Source organism: Macrosteles quadrilineatus, unplaced genomic scaffold (assembly GCF_028750875.1).
Source record: "Macrosteles quadrilineatus isolate MER2022 unplaced genomic scaffold, UCM_ALF_1.0 Scaffold_2__2_contigs__length_208266976, whole genome shotgun sequence".
NCBI lineage: Eukaryota > Metazoa > Arthropoda > Insecta > Hemiptera > Cicadellidae > Macrosteles > Macrosteles quadrilineatus.
This window is the reverse complement of record NW_026542595.1, coordinates 157,309,024-157,319,029: the sequence shown is the minus strand read 5'-3', so window position 1 is coordinate 157,319,029 and position 10,006 is coordinate 157,309,024.

The window sequence follows — 10,006 nt, the reverse complement described above, 5'->3', positions numbered from 1 at the left end:
GTTGTGGTATTATACTGTAGTTATAATTTGTTTATTTTATATTCAAACTTTTACTGAATATAATACTTTTCTTGTATTATTAGAGGTGCACTTCAGTGTCTTGGAAAAAGGTTTAATTTACAAACCCAGTTAATAAATAAAAAAAAAAACTTTATACGACATACTCAGCATAATTAACTATTTCTGCATTATTACAGATTCATATACTTTATATCTTAATATAACATCTTTTTACGAACTTTCTGGTTAATTATTTACGGTGTAAACATACAACAGAATCAGTCATACACAACAATGACAACTTAACTTCGGTCGTTATCTCTTCTGCTCCATTGTTTGTACATAATGCTAAAGAAGAACATTCATCGTGTGTAGAGAAATGCAGACATATTATGGAATATATTGCCTAATTTATACGAAGTTAGAGTATGAAGGAACACGTAGATGCTAGGTACCAAATTATTAAAAGATAGAAAACCCGTTTGGACAGTCCAAAAGGCGGAACCGGGCCTACCCCGCCATAGTAAATTTTCCAGGACTCTTCTTATTTTCTTCGTCAAAAGATTAGTTGTACAACTATGCAGATTTGGTAAAAGTTATAGTTTTAATTATTATGTGATAGTTAAAAAAAAAAAAAAAAAAAAACAATAGTGCTAAAAATTGTCTTTGTTTTATATTATTTTTTAACACAGCATCGATATTAATTGGATATATGATTATTATATATATTTTTTTTTTAACTTTAATCGTACTGTTAGTTGAATATTTTTGACTTGCGCAAGTGTAAACTTCAAAAGCCCTGGAAGGTCAAGTTATCTGCTCACAGGTCATCGGCTTCATTTGTACGCTACGTTAAATGTTGATCCAGTCTCGAGAAGTTTAGGTATCTCAACATTCGAATATTCGATTCTATTATTATTTATTATACATTTTCAAAAGGTTTTTATCATAACATGCGACTTTTAATTGAGAAACCGTTAAATAAAATTTCATACCGTCAAAGATACCACATAATGTGTTTATCTTATATTACTTCTGTTCTACAATAGTGTTACAAGTCAGGAGCCCCGCGTAACAATAGCCAGGCGCCGTCTCAAAAGGGTTGTTTGTTTACACGGGTTTCTCCTAGCGCACCACTGATAGACAATAGACCCATGTCAACGGACTACCTCAATAGGGGGTTTGACATCTCCAGAAGCTTCCACGGCGATCTGTAAACACCTTTGTCTAGCCTACGAGTAGTCTCCAGAATGTTCCACGGTAAACTTATATAAGGGACCGTCTTCCGGCACACGGCAGTTGAGTTGAGTTGAGCCTTCCGAGAATCGCCGCACCAAGCGCCCGTCGGTGTTAGTGACCAGTGCTAGTGCTAGTGGCAGTGACAGTGTAGTGACAGTGAGAGTAACAGTGTAGTGACTCTAGTGACAGTGCAGTGACAGTGTTGTAACAGAAGTGATAAATCCTGTAGAGGCTAGCTGTAAGTAGAAACATTGTAAATTAGAATAGGCTTTAGCTAGGTTTAGATAGGGTTAGTTAGGTGTTAGGTAATTTTAATATCTGTAAATAGAGAATAATACGTGTAAATAAATAGTTATTATAAAATCGCCAAGTTTTATTGTAAAGAACCCGTTAAGCCCGCAACAATTGGTGTCAGAAAGCGGCATTATTTTGGCGATTTTATTTGTAAAAAAAGAATTAAAGGATTTTGTTAGATATTAGTAAGATTCAAGGTCTTTGTTACATATTAGTAATTTGTGTCGTAAATTTGTTTACAAAGGATAAAATCATTTATTGTAAAATTATTGTAATTGTTTTGCATAACAATGGCTTTCAAAGGTGTAAAACTTGATGAATTAAAAGTAGCTGATCTTAGGAGAGAATTAGAAGAACGAGATCTAGATACTAGTGGAACTAAATCAGCCCTTCAGGCACGCCTTAAACAAGCTTTAATTGATGCAGGTGAAGACCCAGATAATGTTTTTTTTTAAACATCAGATGTCAATAAAATGCTTAAAAACTTGGAGTCAAAAATTTCAGAAAGTAGTAAAACGTTAGAGTCAATAATGTCAGAAACTAGTAAAAACCTAGAAGCTAATATTGAGTCTAAAATGTCAGAAAATAACAAAAACTTAGAGTCAAAAATGTCAGAAAATAACAAAAACTTAGAGTCAAAAATGTCAGAAAATAACAAAAGCTTAGAAGCTAGCATTGAGGCAAAAATTTCAAATGTAGAATCAAAAATGCTGAACAAATTAGATGAATATTCGAGCAAAGTTGATAGTTTAGAAAGTAGAATGAATGAAATGGATGAGAAATTTAATTGTTTAGAAAAAAATCTAGAAGATAGGTTAGTTGATAAGCTCAGGCAGGAGATGGCTGCGTCGGGAAGCTTCACACCTGCGTCATCGGCTAGCACGGACGAACTTCGGCAGGATAACGCCCCAGAATCGATCTCCAAGCCAGCGCCCACCAATGCTGCCGTTGCCCCACAGAACATCGTTCCTCACTTCGATGGCAAAACCCCCTGGGAGGACTACATGCTTCTCTTCGAGACAGCGGCTATGGTCCATGGGTGGACTGAGGAGACAAAGGCTTCAGCACTGTGCCTTTCACTACGGGGCGATGCGTTAGCTGTTCTGCATGCGATGCCAATGGCGGAGAGGAAGAATTTCGCAGAATTAGTGAGAAGATTGGACATGCGGTTTGGGAATCGACATATGGACCAGCTTTACCGATCTCAACTGCGGAACCGGATCCAACAGCCCAGCGAGTCACTCCAGGAGTTTGAAGCCGACATTGCTCGCCTGGTGAGAAACGCCTATCCATCGGTCACGGATGATGTCTACGAGAGCTTGGCAGTGGATAATTTCCTAGACGGACTACGTGAACCTGAGACTCAACAGGCAGTGAAGTTCGCCAGACCAAAGACCCTGAGTGACGCACTGACACAAGCACTGGAGTTCGAGGCTGTACGGCAGTCGGTGAGAAGTCAGGCTCGAGTCCGTGTGACAGACGCAGAACCTACAACTCCACTGGACATCGAGGACCTGGTAGAGAGAGTTCTGGAGGCACTCAAAAATCGTCACCGGCAGGCACGCTGTTGGAACTGCGGAGAGATGGGGCGTCCCCGGAGTAAACCTCATTCAATCCCTCCAGGATCGAAGCAGGAGTATGACTTCGAGTCAAATCATCGCACCGGGCCGAGCCATAAGAAGGCGGACGCACTCTTCGGAAGACAATGTGGAGACAGCGGCAATCATTGTGCGCACAAGGAAGATTATAGTGCATCGGTTCGTCGTGTGACCGTCATTAACGACGAAGAGGACAATAAGAAGCTTTCAGAGGACCAGAAGGGGGACCCAGACCTAAGGCACATTATGCAGTGGAAGATGGAAAGTAAAAGAAGACCATCGTGGCAGGATGTGGCTCCCTTGTCTAAGAACGGGAAGAGGATGGACTAGATACATGAGAAAGTCCGTCGTAACATATCTGGAGCAAGTGACAGGATGAAGGAGAGGTACGACGTAAAGGCCGAGAGAGGAGGGTTCACGCTTGGTGATCTCGTGTGGCTACATAATCCCCGAAGGCGTCGTAGATATTCGCCAAATCTCCAGAACTCGTGGGAAGGACCTTATGAAGTTATTTCCCGTCTAAATGACGTCATCTACCGGATTAAGAGGCAACCAGACGGCAAACCCATTTTAATCCATTTCAACAGGCTTGCACCCTACAACGGAGATCACGGCAAACAAGAGGAACAACAAGTTCGGAACCTCTCAACCGAGCCAAGAGACATCGTGCCTGAAAGACGTGGAAATGAAGGACCGAGGCTGTTATACAAGGACCTCTTCACTTTGCCAGTGGAATATGCCTTGGCACACTGCGTAGCAGAAGACCTGAGAGCGTCGCGAGGTATAGCCACAGTCTTCAGGAAAAAGTTTGGAGGGACCGAAGATCTTGAGCGGCAGAGCCCCACCATTGGCACGACTCTTCACCTGAAGCGCAACGGCCAGCATTTGTTCTACCTCGTTACGAAGGAAACGTCAAGTAAGAAGCCCTCCTACGAATCGTTGAAGAAAAGCCTGCAAGACCTGCGAGACAAGCTTCTTCGGATTGGAATCAAAAAGCTTGCTATTCCCAGGCTGGGATGTGGTTTTGACGGACTGGAATGGAGGATTGTGAGAAATATGGTGCAGGAACTTTTTAAGGACACTGGAATCGAAATTGTGGTCAGCGTATACAACCCATGGGGAACCTCCGGTGGACCAGAAGATCGCAAGCTTCAGGGGAAATCTGTTCTGGGACAGAACAGTCTTAAGGAGGGGGTAGTGTTACAAGTCAGGAGCCCCGCGTAACAATAGCCAGGCGCCGTCTCAAAAGGGTTGTTTGTTTACACGGGTTTCTCCTAGCGCACCACTGATAGACAATAGACCCATGTCAACGGACTACCTCAATAGGGGGTTTGACATCTCCAGAAGCTTCCACGGCGATCTGTAAACACCTTTGTCTAGCCTACGAGTAGTCTCCAGAATGTTCCACGGTAAACTTATATAAGGGACCGTCTTCCGGCACACGGCAGTTGAGTTGAGTTGAGCCTTCCGAGAATCGCCGCACCAAGCGCCCGTCGGTGTTAGTGACCAGTGCTAGTGCTAGTGGCAGTGACAGTGTAGTGACAGTGAGAGTAACAGTGTAGTGACTCTAGTGACAGTGCAGTGACAGTGTTGTAACAGAAGTGATAAATCCTGTAGAGGCTAGCTGTAAGTAGAAACATTGTAAATTAGAATAGGCTTTAGCTAGGTTTAGATAGGGTTAGTTAGGTGTTAGGTAATTTTAATATCTGTAAATAGAGAATAATACGTGTAAATAAATAGTTATTATAAAATCGCCAAGTTTTATTGTAAAGAACCCGTTAAGCCCGCAACAATAGCCTAATTAGTAACCATAATCCGTTAGGTCCCGTAAAATCACCACATTAAATAAGTCCTTGCATTAAAATACATCGATTTTAGACATTTTTATTATTTTATAAGTTATCTCAGGTTCAAGAACGTGAACTGCAACCATAACTTAAGAACAGAGGAAAATCAAAATATGAAACACCTACTTTAATTTAATTTTGTATATGTTTTCAAATTTTAAATTCAATACTGTAGAGTACGAATCACTCCTTACTCGTTTCAACTTCAACACCCCATAAGGGGGTGATCATGGTTACATGCATACATATATCTGATGGAAAACCACTAAAAAGCTTTTTAAGTGAAGGTGTTTAAAATACATGAACGTTATTGTTTGAACAATTTCGGGCGTTTTGTTGCAAATCGTAAAACTCATCCTGCCAGCTCATTAACCTTGAAGTACGAGTGGAGAAAACGCTGTACCTATCCCGGAATTGAATTTTCCTCCCCCGAGTCCCTCGGGAACCTATAACATCCTACAAGACGGCGACGCAGGAATATAAAGTTACAGAGTGAATAACTCATGTTGTGACTTCTTTGTGGTCGAACCTACTTTGTCACGGAGTCTAGCGATGTTCAGTGTTCCAGGAGGGGATGATGAATTTGGCGTATGGGTGAGAGTAAGTTTAAAATGTATTCCATCAACCACGTAATTAATTGCGATAGGGATTTGTATGGATTTACAATGCCTTATGTACAGTTATATAAACAATTAGGGTGATACATGTAGTTTCTTCTTGGAAACATAATTATGTTGTTATTATGGTGTCGTAAGCTAAATTCTAAAAAAACAGATGATTTTTTTTATTTATCTCAGATTTACATTATTTAACACATTTCAATGACATTATTATAATGGTAGAACACCTTAATAATTACGCGTACTAAGAAAACGAGTCATGCTACAATACTGTGCGATAAAATAATTTATCGTTCATTTCGTTCTCTTTAAAATCAAATATACGAACCATTTATAATTTAAAATATACGAATAACTTGACGGCACAGTATCATGTTTTGTCCCAGTTAATATACTTTTCTGAATAACTTTTAATGTTTAATTTCTCTCTTTTCATACATAGCTACATAATCTTTTTTTACAAATCACACAAATTATTGAATAATAATAATCGAAGATCTATTATGTTACTGTACTATGGAAAGAGGGTTTGCAATTATATTTCATTATTAATCGTTTAATTACGTCTTTCTGGTGACTCCCATTGTATCCAATCGAATGAAGTCCTTTCAAGGTCAGTAAGTTCTCCTGATGTAATGATGACTTGCCAAGATATGCATCAACTCCTGTTTTTAATTCCTCCAAAAAGTTAACATGTTTGCCAAAAAAATCATCGAACAATTCACAACAAAGCCCTCTAAAAATAACTAAGGAACTTTCTCCCATTAAAACTTAATAATATTTTTGTAAACCTACCTATGCAAACAGAGTAATAAATAGACATTTGTCTATTTATTACTACCCGTGACAGCAAAGTCTATTTATTTCTTGGCGAAGCATCTTGTTGGATGGATTAAGCTGATGTGTATTCAACCTGTAAAAGGGAAAACATCTAATTCTATTATGATGCTGTTAAAAAATAAAAGCTTCGGTGAAATACAATTTTTTTGTAAAATGTTTTCAGCCCTTGTCCACAGAAGGGACACGAGGGTCAGAGGGGGTAATGGGGTGGTGCTGGACATCCCATAATGTGCGTGTAATGAAGATAGGCAGGTGAGGGTGAAAGGTACAGGGGTTCGGAATTTGGCTTTGTAAGGCAAGGAAATGGTTGACTCTAGTATTGTGTATTGATCTCAACTTTGTAAATGTCTACGAAAGCCATGTTCTTAAATAACGTGTTTTCACCTTGTAACTGTGGACTTCAAATTATATTTACTCTACATTTTATTGGACAACTTGATTTTTTTAAGAATGAAAATAATTATTACTTTAAAGTTACTATCTAAGCATGAGATGATATAACTATTAAACCGGCAATTAACTTTAAAATATTAATGAAAAAGCAATTAAGAACATTAGACCATTGTTTGAAATAACATGATGTATTTAGTACAAAGAGTAAAGAAAGTTGTTAGTGCAAATAAGCCAGTTAGCACAGCCTAAGACCTATTGGTTTTGAATAGAAATGATAATTAATTAATTGTGTATGCATTGTAATTAAAATAAATAACTCATTCAACTTCTTACTTTAGTATTTGCGTATTATCTCTTTATATTTTACCGAAATCTACATACTCGTATGTACAATATTGTCATAGGTGCATTTGAACAAATAAATATTTTTATTGCAAAATACAAAGCTCTCAAACTTTTATTTCGAATTAAAATTGTTGTCATTTTTTTGTTCTCCAAGTCCAGTTTTGTTAATGTTTTCATGCCACTACTTACTGGCCAAGGGGGCTTCCCCAGCTCTAATCACTGACCACTGGTCAATTATAGAAGGGTTGTAGGGAGGATATTGGAGGGAGAGCTAATATCAGGCCAAGTGACCAAAGGAAACTTTCTACATCAGTGGTAAAGTTTCTAATAAGTTCTACCCTAGATTAGGTTTTGGTTAGGAGGTGTTCATGACTACGTTTATCACTTAAATCCAGGAGAGACTCAAAGCAAATACTGTGGGTACTGAACATGAGATTCTATGTTCACCTAATTCTATATTTCTTATCTTAAAATAGGACATTGACGTAGGAAGTACAAATAGAAGTTGCCAGATAAAGCCAGCTGCATTTTTTTTTAATTATGATATCACATGGAAATAATAAGCTCCTAATAAAAGCGTTAAAGTTCTACTTTATCTTTTTGTTTTATTAAACTATTTACAGTTGTTACACAGAATAAGCTCCCCTTTTACTTGGCATTCTTGACTTTTTTGGGTGTTCATCTTTGTTGGTTTTGTCAATGAACGAATCCAATAGTGTTACTGAGGCATTGCATTGTCACATAGCTGTAAACATAGAGTGGTAATGCCAATGGCGATTGTCAGGAATTGAGCTCGGGTCTTTAGGGTTCAAGAATCGCGATACGACATTTAGACCAGCGCAAGTAGAATAAACGATTAATTATACGGTGTAATTATTAAATACTATCGACTCCATTTCCCGTTTACCACTTTTAACTGTAACTTTCAAAAATCTTGTAACTGACCACAATTATAATGTAATGGGAAACGGATTTCCTTCAATCAGGAGAGCGATTAGCCTGTAATTAGCAATCATTGATTTGCTGGTTTTGGCAGACTGACTTTAGAATTTAAGATTTTCAATTTAAAGAATATCTGTTGCTTAACCATTAATTTATTAATATAGACATCGTGTGTACTTATATTCGATTCTGAAACCTTTTGATAAATATTAATAATAATGATTAGAGATAGTAATACCGGGTGTCCCAAAAAGAATGGATCAAAAGTAAACTGGCCTCATTCTACCCTTCGCTACAAGTATATCAAGCTGTAGATTTGATCCATTCTTTTTAGGATACAGTGCATTTGTAATTTAACATAATTGTTTAATAATTATTGCAGGGTGCTTTGTAGTTACTTTTATGAAATAAAAATAAACCACTTAGGTGTCCTTCCGTCCCTTTAAGGAATAAAATAAAAATGTGTGACAAGTAAGAATTCTCATTATTTAAATACAGAACAATAAAATATATTAATCAAATTGTAATTCGTTTTCAAAAAATATTTTTGTGTAAAGCCACCAACATGCCTACCATAAAATGGATGGATATGGACCTTAACCAAACCAGAGACCAAAAGCTCTCCGCGCAGATAAGACTGGGCAAGTAATGAAATGAATGGCCACTTAGGTAGATTTAGAGTCTTGAAAGTGAAGTAGTGTTATTGGATTGCATCTAATCGGATGATAACAATACTTATGTCATCCTGTGTTACACCTCAAAGCCTTAGTTACACCATTGATTGAGAGTGAGCTAGACAATTCATATCCATGTTCCAGCTACATGGAACTGGTTTTTAATTTATGGAGAACACTAACGTGTGTGCGTCGGGGTGAGCTCTAGTCTATTCTTGTTATTAAAAGATTTTTTGGATTTTTGTGTGCAGCAAATCGACCAATGAATATTTATTTTTATAAGCATATGGTTATCGATTTAAAGCTCTTATCCTCTAGATGTGCCTTTTGCTGGTTTGGATGATATCCCGTGAAAGTCCTTCGTCCACTAGGCTTTATAAATTTCAGAGTTTATGCTGAACTCTGTATTCATCATCAGAACGTTTTCAAGTTTACATTTTGTTTCTACCAAAACAGATAGCCAAGAAACAATTTTGTTTACATCCATATGAAAATATTACAGTTGGTTATGTTTTAGGTGAATTCAAGCAAAGATTCAAGTTAAATATTGTAATGTGATTTGTATAACATGTAAATAAGAAAATTACTTGCTTTAGATTTTGTGTTTTGATAGGATTTTATGTTTTTATAGTATATTTTAGTGTAAAGAATGAAGTAAGTTAATGTAAAGAATAAGTATAAGGAAGAAAATTACTTTTCGTTTGAATTAGTGTTTTCATAGTAGCCTATGTTTCATTAGTATTTGCAGTTTCTCTAAGATGCCTAGAAGAGATCGCAAACTCAATGAAAATAATAAGGATATGACTCGTTTTCACCCTTTATCAACAGTTGACCCTTAAGGGCTGTTACTGTCCTTAGCCATGGGCAATTGAGTAAATCCCCCCCTTTTGAACTTGGACTAAAGAATGAAGTATGTAGTATTTGTGATGCTTATATTTTAGACGTAATACATGAACACAGTATTTTCCCACGGGCAACTTTATGTTGGTTATTTGACGGAGTTAGGCCAGAGGTTCTGTGAATGTCTTTACAATTATCCGTGTGAATTATTTTGATGAGGAAAATAAGGACTTTGGCTGGAATAATGTACAGTACTTATCTAAAGAAGTTTTTTTTTTTATTAAAATTCGTTTCACTTTTTTAAGCATGATTTAATATTGTATCGGAAAAACTACTAACAAAGTTATGTTCAGGGTTTCCTTAAAAGAAATAAA